At 48.9% G+C, this 12,663-nt stretch overlaps 1 non-coding gene across 1 annotated transcript; it reads left to right on the top strand.

Annotated features, from left to right (window-relative positions):
* Positions 1-7,137: 7,137 nt before the first annotated feature.
* On the top strand, positions 7,138-7,209 carry TRNAH-GUG. The gene has a single exon. It is a non-coding gene; the product is annotated as a tRNA-His (tRNA).
* Positions 7,210-12,663: the final 5,454 nt, after the last annotated feature.

Genomic DNA, 12,663 nt, shown 5'->3' with positions numbered 1-12,663 from the left:
GGGGCCTTTCGCCTGCACTTTGCCGCTGGCGGTCGGGCTGTGGAAACGCAGCTGGATTTCATACATCGTACGCAGCAATACACAGGAAGGCGGCGACTGAGATTTCCATGGTGAATCCCTCGACGGGCCGCATTCGGCTTGTTTACGTAGCGTGGCGATTGGCGCATTCGCTTGACACCCGGAAGGTTACTTTCATATTAAAATAGTTTTTAACAACGGAGTGGTGGGTGGGGAAACCTAGCTGCATCGTGGATCGCAAGCCACCTGGGAGGAGTTCCGTTACTACCTCCTTTGCCTGCCGTGAGCCAGACTGGAGACGAGGGCGCCGGACCAGGAGGACTTCGTGTTGGCTTTCCATCCGGAAATCCGCAACCTGCTTGTCGATCGCCCAGATCTTCTTTGCAGGCTGGCAGAAACTGCGTCTGTGAAGACCGAGGAGTTCTTTCCTGCGAAGCCCCCTCGGCTTCCTCCCACCCCGGGCACGGTTGCCGAACAGACTGACTCGCCCGACAGAAGCAAAGAAAACGAACCCAAGTCTGCACCTGGAGCTCGAGCCAAAGGCGTGTGGATTAAGTTTCGTGCGCTACTAATTGAGCCAGTCTGGGGACGAAAAGAAGCCCCTACACGTGTCGTTGCCAGGAGAGCCCCTTGAACCAGTTCCGAGATAAGGAACCGGAGGCACTTGGTTCTGAGAGCCAAGCACGCACTGCACTGACAGAGAAAGCGAGGCTCCAAAAGACAGTATGTGCCTGGCTCTGTCACACACAGGGCTAAAGTTAGGCTAGAATGGAACGCAGGTCCGTGTCCTTGCGGCCTGGCCTCACAGCCCAAAGCACCGGCCAGGCAGGGAGAGGCGAGAGGTGCTGAGCAGCGGGGCGGTTAGTTGGCTGCGAGCCTTGCAGACCTGCCACCAGCCCTGGGTCGCCAGGTACCACCTTCACTTCTGCTCCCCTGCCTTGGAAAGTCAATCTTTGCTTTCAGAATTTCCTCCCATAGGGGAAAATAGCCTCTCTCGAGTCCCTGGTGGTCTAGTGGCTATGATTCGGCGCTTTCACCGCTGAGGCCCGGGTTGCCTGCGAAGCCCTATTTGCAACGTCTGGGCTCCTTCCCCACAGGTGTGGCCTGGTGCGCCAGGCAAGGTCCGGTCCGGAAGCAGAAGAAGCTGGGCAGTGAACCCTCCCGCGAGACCCGGTCCCAGTGTCTCCTGCTAACCAGCCCCTTCACCCAACGAAATCCAGAACGATGTGTGAAAACAACAAGGGGTAGCATCCACCATGCAAATGTGGCGGGTGCCTGTGTGCTGCTACGGGCTGACAGGCAGACAGCGGAGCAAAGGGAGAAATCATGTTGTTTTCAGCTTTTCCAGGATGCTAGCTAGGTTGGTCCAAATGTCCAGAGCCCAGCTGAGCTTAAACTCACCTGGGAAAATCTGTCCCCAAAAGGGTAATTGTTGGCCAAAATACATTCCACAGCACGGCAGGGCGGTACTACTAGGCAGCGTTGCCAAGAGAGTAAAACTGCTAGAAACGTGACTCGCTACCTCTTCTTTGCGGGGCAACTGGGCAGGAATTGGCAAAATTAGAAATAACCTAACGCTTTGATATGGCAATTCCATTCCCAGGGCTTTATCCTAGAGAAACACACAGGTGAATAGGAATCAATGGGTGAGGATGTTCCTTGCAGCAGTTATTTGTAATAATAAACACTGGCGCCAACCTCGTGTCCATTAATTAGGGAATGTTTAAAGAAACCATGATCTGTCCATACCATAAAGGATATGAAATTATTTAAAAGGATAGAGTAGATAGCGGTGATCAGGCTCCTGCTGATGACAGCAGTAATAACGGCTAATGCTTTTGGAGCATTTACCATTTGTCAGGCCCTGGGTTCTATGTTTTATTTGCATGTCTCATTTATACTTGGGACAACCCACCTGGAAAGCATTCCTACCGGCCCCACTTTGCTATGTGGAAATGGAGGCACAGAAAACTTCAGTGACTTATTCAAAGTCACACCACCACCACCACCCAGTGAGGCTTCCCACTCAAGTCTAGGGCTTCTGCGCAGAAGAGTCCGAGGTTATCATGTTCTTCTTGCTGGGGACGGTCAGCTTCTCAGAGATGTGAAGCCTTAAAAACCAGCTGGGGCTGGGGGGAGGGAAGGTGTTTGTCTTGCCCTTGAGATAGGTAGGTTCTGGAGCTCTGGAACCGAGCTTTTGTTTTGCCTAAAACATACCATCTGCAATGGCTCTTATTTTTCAAACAACCCCTTAAGCATTCAGGCAGAATTTCCAGCATCTAACTTGAAGCAGAGGGACAACAGAGACTCCATATCCAGATTTGGAAAAGTGAAGATCAGAAAAGATGAGAATGTAAGATAATTACATCCCTGAGGTGGATGCAATGACTAGTCTTTAGTTGTTCACTGAGGCAATGCCCTAACTGCACCACAAGTGCCATGTGGCACCTGGAGGTCTTAGGACAGGTGGCATGACACTTGTCTATTGTCAAATGCCCCCTATTCCCAGGCTGGACTTCTCATTTCTTTGTGCCACTGCACCCATTCAAGATGCCTAGGTGGCGAGGTGACATTGAGGCCGGAAGTCGTGTGGCTGGGCATGTTTGGGAGTTGACCCCAGGGCCATGTGACAGGAGGCTCCCACGCAGGACCACCAGATCCACAACCTTCCCTGCTGTCCCCACTGCCCCCTGCCCCTCTGTGCTTTGGTAGTAGTCCCACTGCAGGCGACCACCACAGCGTCTAGGTCCTGAGTCACCCATTGCCCCATTCTTCCCTATGCTGCAGTTGCTGTGCTCACTGCTAGGCCCCCTGGGCCCGGACCATGGATGCACTGAGGAGAGGGCGGGAACCGGTGGCACTCCCACGGCACTGTCCCTTCTTGATGCCTCCAGATGTGGCTTCCACGGCACAAGGAACGTGCACCTGCTCTCCACGCAGCATGTCACCTAGAGCAAGCCCTGGCACCTAGTCAGCACCCGATAAATGTTCAGTGAATGAAGGCATCCTAATTGAGGGTCCTGTGAGAGATCAAGAAATCTACTTTGGGCTTCAAGTTTTTCATCTTTTGAGTAATTGGGATACTGGGAAGGTAGGAAAAGGTTTTCCAGGTGGGCATTCTTTGGAATGTTTCCTCGGAGAGCGAACTGAGAATCAGGTAAGTCTCCCGATTTGGGGAAAGTCTTGAGGGCACCATCTGGAATGAGCTTCCCACCCTGTGAGGTGCCCCAGACTCAGCCCGTGAGACTCCAAGGCAGAGAAGAGGTGATCCCGGGAAAGCTGAAGAAAACGGGTAAGACTGGGGGCAGCCTGGAGTACGGGGGACAGAGACAGACAGACAGACACAGACCCACAGACACAGATGGGGTGGGGTGCTGGGAGGCTGGGAGATATGCCCGAGAACCGGATTTAGTGTGTAGAAGTCAAAGAGTTTTACTCACGAGATTCAACGGAAGAGCCAAGGGAAAGTGAGTTCATAACTGTAAGGATGTGGGTCTGCGCAGGAGGCATTGTCAGGAGCGGGATGCAGTGGATCCAGCCATTGGTCTCAAGTAAGATAACTTTTGTGGGGGGCGGGGACTCAGACACTGTGGAGAAATAATATAGAGACAGTTATCAGCATGCTCATTCACCCTTGTAGGGGAGGGGGTAAAGTCATTAGATGGTTTGCACCCAACTAAGGCAAGATGCTACCCATAAAGAAAAGGGAAGAGGAAGAAATGTCTCGGACTAGTGATTCTTTCCTCCCGTGTTTGATAAGCGGCCTGACAGGAAGCAAGCCAGGGTCACTCCGGCCAGCTTTCTCTGGATTTGGTTATATAGGTCACCAGAGAAAACAAGTACAATTATTGGAAGACTTTCTAAACATGTTGGAGGTTGAGCTGCAGAACATATGCAATGGGGTATCTCTGGGTAATGTCCACCATGCCTTTCTGTTGTACCTCCTGCTTGGTTAGGTCAGGAGGGCGCCACTCCCCTCATTGGCAGATGGGTTGACTTATAGAAAGTTCGTTGTGCTGGTAAGAGTATGAAGGAAGAGGCTCCCTTTGAGTTGGAAAAATACATTGGACTATAAACTGGCACCCCTCCTATTGAAGTCAAACTAGGAACATACAAAGCGATGCCTTCAGCTTCTGGCAAAGGTGGAGTAACAGATAGCTAATTTACTCCCCTGCCTGAAATCTACCCCCTTCCTTCCCCAAAACAAAGAAACAGACAAAATACATGAGATTACAGTTTTTGAGACACTAGAAATCAGTCAAGAGAGGACAGCCACCCGAGAGAGCAGAAACAAAGAAGGTGAGCCCTCCCGCTGCCCCAGCTGTGGTCTCTGGGGAGTTTCCAGGCCAGGCCCCAGGAGGGGAATCTGAGGCCAACCCCCTGGCTTACTGAGATGAAGCTGAGTGTCCGTGGAGAGCCAGGCAGCTAGAGTTCATGGGACAAAGACCCAGTGATGAGAGAGATGGAGAGAGAGAGAATCCAGGGATGTGGGAAGGGTCACCCTCAAGTATTCAGCAGGCTAGGACCAACCAGCACATGCTTGTGGAGACACTGCCCGAGGCCAAGGAGAAAAGAAAGAAAGCTTCTGAAAGGGCTGTGGAACAGTGCCTGGTGTTCACGCAGGGCAGGAAATGGTACTTGCTCCCTGCCTCCCCCCCCCTCAGCCAGAGTGGACTGCTCATAATTCATAGGATATTGGGTATAATCCTTAGAAAGGCCCTCCCTAGTAGTGGGAATAATCAACCCTAGACTGACCTCCCTAAAAGAAATAATACAAGCAGGACCCAAAAGGATTAAACTGATCCCAAGTCACTTAACTGGCCCTCTCAGAAAAAAGCCTTGGTATCTCAAGTTTTATAGGGTTACCAAAATAGCCAGTAGACAAGAAGGTAAACTTTACAATGCCTGGTATCCAGTCAGAGAACAGCAGGCATGCAAAGGGGCGGGAGACCATGACCCGCAGTGAGGAGCATAATCAAACAGTTGAAGCTGAACCAGAGCTCACACGATGTGAGAACTAGCACAGGGGACTTTAAAACAGTTAATCTGACCGTCTTCCATAGGTCTAAAGAGTTACGTAGAGATGTGGAACATGTAAAAAATGGCCCAAATCAAACTTTAGAGATGAGAAACACAATCTTAGAGATGATAAATTCGCTGGATGATATTAACAGTAGATCAGGCATTGTGGAAGAAGTGATCAGGGGACACAAAGCCGGGACCACTCATAATCCAATTGGTCAAATCCAGCCAGAAGGAAAAGGGAAAAGACATTGTACACACACAGGAACAAAGAGGAGTATTGCAGGAGATTTCTCTCCGCTCTTGGAGGACTCTACCAGAAGCAATGCAGGCGAGAGGACAGCAAAGCAACACCTTTAAAGTACTGAGGTGGGGGTGGGATGGGGGGAGTGAACCTAGAAGTCTAGGTCAGAAAAAAAAAATTCTCTGAAAACTGTAAGTGAAATAAGGGCATTTCGAGACATAAAAAAGCAGAAAGAATTCACCCCCAGCTGACCCACACGTCAAAAGAGTCCTCCCAGCAGAAGCAAACGGATATCAGATGAAAATCTGGGTCTACACGAAGGAATGAAGGACATCTGAAATGGGTAAGTATATTGGTTATTTTCTGATTATTGAAATCTCTCTCTCTGTGTCTCTCAAAGATTTGACGGTTTAAACAAAAGTAATAACAATGGATTGTGGAGTTTATTTTGTAAAAGCAAAAAGGACGGCAAGAATAGCATCAAGGCCAGAAGGCGAGGTATAACACCACTTGAAGGTAGACTGTGGTAAGTTAAAGATGTATGCTCTAAACCCTAAAGCAATGACTAAAATAACAAAAGAAAGAGTTATAGCTAGTAAGCCAACAAAGGAGAGAAAACGGAACGATATAAAACCCGTGTAAGCGCTATGTAGAGTAATTGCTCTTTCAGGACCTCTATCCTAGAGGAATACTTAGACCTGTGGCCAGAGATATGTGTAGAAGAATGATGACTACAGCATTAGATGTAATCGTGAAATCGTAGAACCAATCTAATTTCAAAAGAACATGGAAAGGGCTGAATAAATGATAGTACAAGAAAAGAAATGGAAGGGACGCCTTTGTCAACAGGCGTTCAGAGGTGAATGGTGATGGTTCTGCTCTTTCAAGGTGTCAGTGTTCCCAGACACTTGGTTTCCTTCCTAGCTCTTTTGGGAGGATCGGAGAGGGCGTTGGTATGCGTGCTCATGTTGTACCCGAGACAAGGAGGAGAGGAGGGTAATGGAGGTCTCGCTGTCGTCTTTACGTGAAAGGATGTGCTAGATGGAAAAAGAAAACAGAAAAAAAAAAAACAAACGACGACACTCTGTCCCTTCAATATACAAGGTGCAGGCTCGAACCAGCAACTTTCGGGTTGACGCACGGACAGGCCAAGCAGCTGAGCCACGGAGACAAAGGTACTGCCCGGACGTCGTCACAACGGAGAGCAAGCGTTTCTTCAACGCTAGGCGGAGTCACTGCCTCTTGCAGGACAACTGTGCAGGTTCCAAAGCCTCGGAAAACCGGAGATGGAGCCTACGCGTCGCGCTCGCTACGATTGAAACCCGTGTGCTGGGCGATTCCCAAGCTAGAGGGGCGGTCTTCAGAAGCCGGCGTCCCGGGAGACGCCCGGGTCCGCGACTCCCCCTGCCTGAGCCGCGTGGGTGGCGAGGGAAGCTGAACCCCCGTGGGCTCCCGCGATGGGCTCGTCCGGTCCTTTGCTCCGCCTCACCGGGCCAGCCGCGCCCCGGGCGCTGGCCTCGCTGATCTCGGCTGCGGTGGCTGGGGCGGGAGGGAAAGGATCAGACGGGGGAATCTGAAGAGGCGGGAGAGAGGCAGGGGAGGCGTGGACGAGCACCACGGCACCTGCCAAGAGGCCCGCGCGAAGAAGCGCAGGCGGGATTAGCGGAAATGAGAATTGTTTTCCCCGCGTGTGCGAACTGAGAGGAGGGGAGGGGAAAACCGAGAGCGGGCACGAAGGAGAGAAAAGCACGAGTACCTGTGGCTGTCCGGGATCAGGGCGGCGCGGTAACTGCAATGATTTTACATCGAATATATCCGAGCAAGGTCGGCCTCCGCCACCGGAGTTGTGGCGCGCCGTGATCGTATAGTGGTTAGTACTCTGCGTTGTGGCCGCAGCAACCTCGGTTCGAATCCGAGTCACGGCACTGGCTGTGTTTCCCTCGGCTGGCCCGCCCCTTTTGCTCCACACCCGGCGCGATGCGGCTCGGGACAGGGAAAGAGACCTTCGCGCGCGCTGCGCTAACCTGGGCCGCAGTCAAACCGACACCCCGGGAGTGCTCCGCTCTGTGTCTCACTACTGAGCCTTATGCAGAAAATAACCCGCCCAGCCGTCTTGGTGCCTTAACACTCATGCGATAATGGCCTCCAAACCCATTTTCCGCTAGCGGTGTTACATTTCGCTGGGGGGCCTTTTTTTCCCTTTTACACGAAAGGACGACAAGCTGTAAACGACTTTAAACTCCAAACTCTTTGTCATTCTCTACACCGGCTTGTCTCCATCCCTTCCTCCCCTAACTTGTATGCTAACGGGAAATTATCGAGGCATGCTTCACATAGAGTAAAATGCACAAATCTTTACTGCAATTTTCACAAATGTAATCAACACGCAGGTCACGTTATAGAAAACTGCCATCATCCCACCGAGGTCCTTAGCACCCCTTTGCAGGCAATGCCCACCCTCCCTCGACTACTTCGCTATTCGGAGGACTAGCCCGTAGGTTAGTCTTACCTCTTCTTGAAATTCACACGCATGGATGTGCATTATTATTTTTATTTTCGTGCCACATTATGCTTTTGAGATATATCCATATCGCCACGTTTATCACTTCTTAATTTGGGTGTTGTTGACGAGTGTCATTCCAATGTGTGTATGAATTCACCGCAGTTGATGCACAGTTGATTGGGTGAAGAAGTGCTTTGGCCCGGTGAAGCGCTGAGAAAGGCAGTCTCCCGCATGCAGTCACTCCACCTCCACTCTGCCACGGAAGAATGGGCCTTGGGCCTGGAACGCTTCCTTACCAAGAGGTAGACAGTCCTCACAGCCTGTGCCGGACTTACCACTTGTGCGGGAATATCTTCCCCTGCCTGAGACTCAGTGTGTGCCTCTTGTTCTGCTTAAGCATGTGCATCAAATGGCACCTTGCCAACCCCACTGCTGTATCTGCCCCCTGCCGGGAGGGGAAGAGGTCCTTCCTTCTGTGTCTCAAGAGGGGTGTGTGCAGGCCACTGGGCCTTTTGCCAGAGGGACCTGTTGTCCACGAGGGACCGACGCCCACTACTGAAGCTGATCCTGCTCTGTCTCTTCCCTATGGGAGGCAAGCGCTGTTCTTCCATCCAGTGCTTGACTGCATTGTATTTTGCTCCGACACTCTGACACCAAGCTGCGGGGCCCAGAAGTGTTTCGACTTCTACTCCTGGTGATGGGCAACAGATGCCACTCACTCAAAAAGGCCGCTGCTATGAATGAATGTTCTCGCGTGAGTCTTTTTGTGGACACGTGCATTCCTTTCCCTTGAGTACTGGACTTGCTGGGTCGTGGGGTAGGTATGATTTTACCTTTGTTAGTTAACAGCCCAATAGTTTCTCCTAGAATGGTTTCTCCCCACCAAGGAGTGCTACAGTTGCCCAACCGTCTTGACGATGCCTGGTGCTTGCTGTCTTTTAAGTATTCCCATTCCGGTGGATGTAAAACAGTATCATATGGTGGCTTAAATTTGTGTTTCCTTCATGAGTAATGATGCTGAGCATATTTACTTATGCCTTTTCACCTACCGTTCAGAAATCCTTCCTCATGCAGAGAGGCTATTGAATCATTTTTCCCAATTCAGTTGGCTTGGCTTTTTATTACTGATTTCCAAACTGTACTCTATATATTCAAGATCTGAGTCATTTTCCATGTAAACATAGTGCAAACGCATTCTCCCAGTCTGTGGCTTGCCTTTTCACTTTCTCGCAGTGATTTTTGTTGAACACAAGTTTATTTCTTTGGTGAAATTCTAGTTAGCTTTGTTTTTTCATTTCATTGTTAATAAGGCTTTTATCTGTTCTGGCAGAAATGTATTCTGCTACATGTTTTTCACTCGGGTTGTTTTTTTTTTTTTTTTTTTGAGACAGAGTCTTGTCCTGTGGCCTGGGCTAGAGTGCCATGGCGTGAGGCTAGCTCACAGCAACCTCAAACTCCTGGGCTCAAGCAATCGTTTTGCCTCAGCCTCCCAAGTAGCTGGAACTACAGGCATCTGCCACCATGCCCGGCTAATTTTTTCTATATACTTTTAGTTGTCCAACTAATTTCTTTCTATTTTTTAGTAGACAAGGGGTCTCACTCTTGCTCAGGCTGGTCTTGAACCCCTGACCTTGAGCGATCCTCCCGCCTCGGCCTCCCAGGGTGCTAGGATTACAGGCTTGAGCCGCCACGCCCAGCCTGCTACATGTTTTTCTAAGAACACTTCTAAACCTATGAAATAGAAATTCATGTGAACTTCACCTACTGACCACAGCAAGCTTGGCAGTTATCAGTGTCCTGGTCTCCGGAAATCTTCTCTGTATTGTAAACACATTGGCAATAGTTACAGCTCTGCTCTTTGACACCCACAGGCCCTGTGCCTCCCTCCATTTCTCCCCCACTTCTCTCTCCCTCGGTCTCCTTCTCTGTTATTCTCTGTCTCCTCCTGTGCAGCTGAGAATCCCAGAGACACCTGAAACAGAGAAGTAGACAGATCCCAGTCTAATCTGCACACCGGAACGCGATTTCTGTTTTGGAATCTACTTCTGCCCTGGCGTGACCTTGGTTAAGTATCTTAAACTTTAGGTGCCTCAACATTTTTACCTGCAAGATTGGGCTGCCACGAGAACTCTACTTCACACTGTGGTCATCAGATGTGCCTAGATGTAGTGACTACTCAGTCAATAATGTTATAATCAGTAGAATCACCAAAATCATTGTCACTGTCTCCTGCCTTATCTGTGAACAATAACTCTCCAGACCGTTTCATTTTACCTGTGCTTCTTCTAGACCTTCATGTAGATGGAATCATAGCACACATACTGTTTTCTGCATGCTTCCTCCCCTTTGCATGGTATCTCTGGCTTTGTCCATTGCTGAGTACAGCAGGTGTTCACTCCTCTTTTCTTGCTGAGTAGTATTCCATTGCAGGGATATAGCACGGTTTGTCTACCATTCACCGGATAATGAGCATCTGGGCTGCTTCCAGCATTGGCTGTTGTGAATAAAGCTGCTTTGAACGTCCTTCCCACAGGAGACTTTGTAGACATCTGTTTTCACGGCTCTTGGGAAAAACGTAGCTAAAGAATTGCTGGTACCCGAGAGCGGTATATGCGTAACTTCATGAAAACTGCCAAAACGTTTTCCAAAGTCCTTGTGCCGTTTTACATTCCCACCAACCGTGTGTGAGAGTTGTGGTTGTTCCACATCTTCACAAAGATTCGGTGTTCCCTCTCCTTATGTAACAATTTTAGCCATGCATGCTACTGGGAGGAGTAGTGGTACCTCAACATGGTTTTAATCTCCATTTCCCTGATAGCTAATAATACTGAGCACTGTTTTATGTGCTTTGTCGGCCATGTGTATATCTTCTTTTCTAGCATGTCTGTTCAAGTGTTTGTAATGCCATCAAAACGAAGGTATGACAGTCACATCTCAGAATTTCTACACTCTACCGACCCATCTAACAAACTGGAGTTGTTTGGTTTGCTTTTTACTGCCAGGTTGGAGGAGCCTATGATACATTACAATTACAGGGCTTGGCGGTCACATATGGTTTGTGAATATTTTCTCCCTATCTGTGGCTTGCTTTTTCACTTCCTAAATGGCGTCTTGTGATGAGAAGATATGGTTAATGTTGATGAACTCTAATTTATCATGTCTTTCTTTTATACATATTTTTCCTGTGTCCTGTTTAGTAAGTCTTTGCCTAGCACCCAGTCACAAAGCATCCTTTTAAGTTTTGGTCTATGATGCACCTCAAATTACTTTTGTGTGTGGTGTGAGGTAGAAATGACGTTGTTGGTTTCTCCTCCCTGCAATAAGGACATCTGTTAATTGAAGGCATTTTCATTCCCCCACTGAACTGCTTTTATTGAAACCGATTGACCGTATAGCTGTGGTCACTTGTATATCTCCCAACTCAATCTATTTATCTGTTTGTGTCTCCTGATGCCACTTGCACACTGCCTTGTCTTTAATAGCTTATAGTAAGTTGTAAAGTCAGGTGGTGTAAGTCCTCTGGTTTGGTCTCTTTCACACAGCACAATACATTTTGAAATAGGTGATAACTCTTGTGACCATCAGATACCTCGAGATAATGTTGTCACTTCATCCCTGTCATTCCGGTGTGGGACACATGCCCTCACTCACATAGGCTGGTTTGGCTCCCTGTGGACAAAGATCCCCTATTGTACCCTCTGGGGAGAATGAATCTCCAGTTGTCTGCAGGGAGGATGAACATGCAAAATGTCCACAAGGCTCAGCACAGAGTCTGGATTTTCAGTGAAAGAAAAATGTGCGAAGCTTTGGGTTATATACTATTTCTTCTTTTTTCTGTGGAGAGTGCAATGGACTGCATGTTTGTGTCCCCTCAAAATGCACATGATGAAATCCTAATCCCCTGACCAGGTACAGTGGCTCATGCACTTTGGAAGGCTGAGGTGGGAAGATCACTTTAGGCCAGGAGTTGCAGACCAGCCTGGGCAACATCACAAGACCCCATCTCTACAGAAAATTTAAAAATTAGCCAGTTGTGGTGGCACGCACCTGTACTCCCAGCTACTTGGGAGACTGAGGCAGGAGGATCCCTGGAGCCCAGGAGTTTGAGGTTGCAGTGAGCTATGATGGTGCCACTGCACTCCAGCCTGGATGATGGAGTGAGACCCTGTCTCAAAAAGAAAAGAAAAGAAGGGAACAGAAGAGAAAAGAAAAGAGAGAAGAAAGGAAAAGGAAAGAAAAAGAAAATAAATCTTAACCCCCAATGTGATGGTATTAGGAGGTGGGGTATTTGGGAGGTTATTAGGTCAGGAGGCTGGAGTCCTCCCTTATGGGATTAGTGCCTTTATAAAAGAGACCCCAGAGCACTCTCTCACCCTTTCTGCCTTCTAAGGAGACAATGAGAAGAGGGCAGTCTACAACTGGGAAGAGGTCCCTCACCGCAAGTTCAAGATCAAGGCTTTTAGCTTGGACTTCCAGCCTCTAGAACTGTGAGAAATTCCTGTTGTGACCAAGCCACCCAGTCTGTTACCTTTTAATAAAAAGCAGCCCAAACTAAGACAGAGATGGAGTCCTGTGGAAGGCCTCTAATTTGCTAGGCTGGTCATTGGGTGGGATGTTGCCAACTGGAAACTGAGGAAGAGCCGCCTTTTTGTGCATGTGAAGGAAGATAGCAGAGAGGCAGTGATACAGAGTGGGCAAGAATAAGCTGGAACGAGAACATTGATTTTAGGGTCTGGCACCGGATGTCTGAATTTGGAGAAAGAGAAGACACTGATGGACATATCCAGAGAAAAAGAACTTCACTGGAAACAGCAGTTATGTAAAAGCCATTTTATGACATTTTTCACTTGTTTATGTATAATTCTTCTTTCCCATC

This window comes from Lemur catta, chromosome 3 (genome assembly GCF_020740605.2).
Source record: "Lemur catta isolate mLemCat1 chromosome 3, mLemCat1.pri, whole genome shotgun sequence".
Taxonomy (NCBI): domain Eukaryota; kingdom Metazoa; phylum Chordata; class Mammalia; order Primates; family Lemuridae; genus Lemur; species Lemur catta.
The sequence above is the reverse complement of the archived record's forward strand: the minus strand, read 5'-3'. Positions and strand labels throughout refer to the sequence as shown.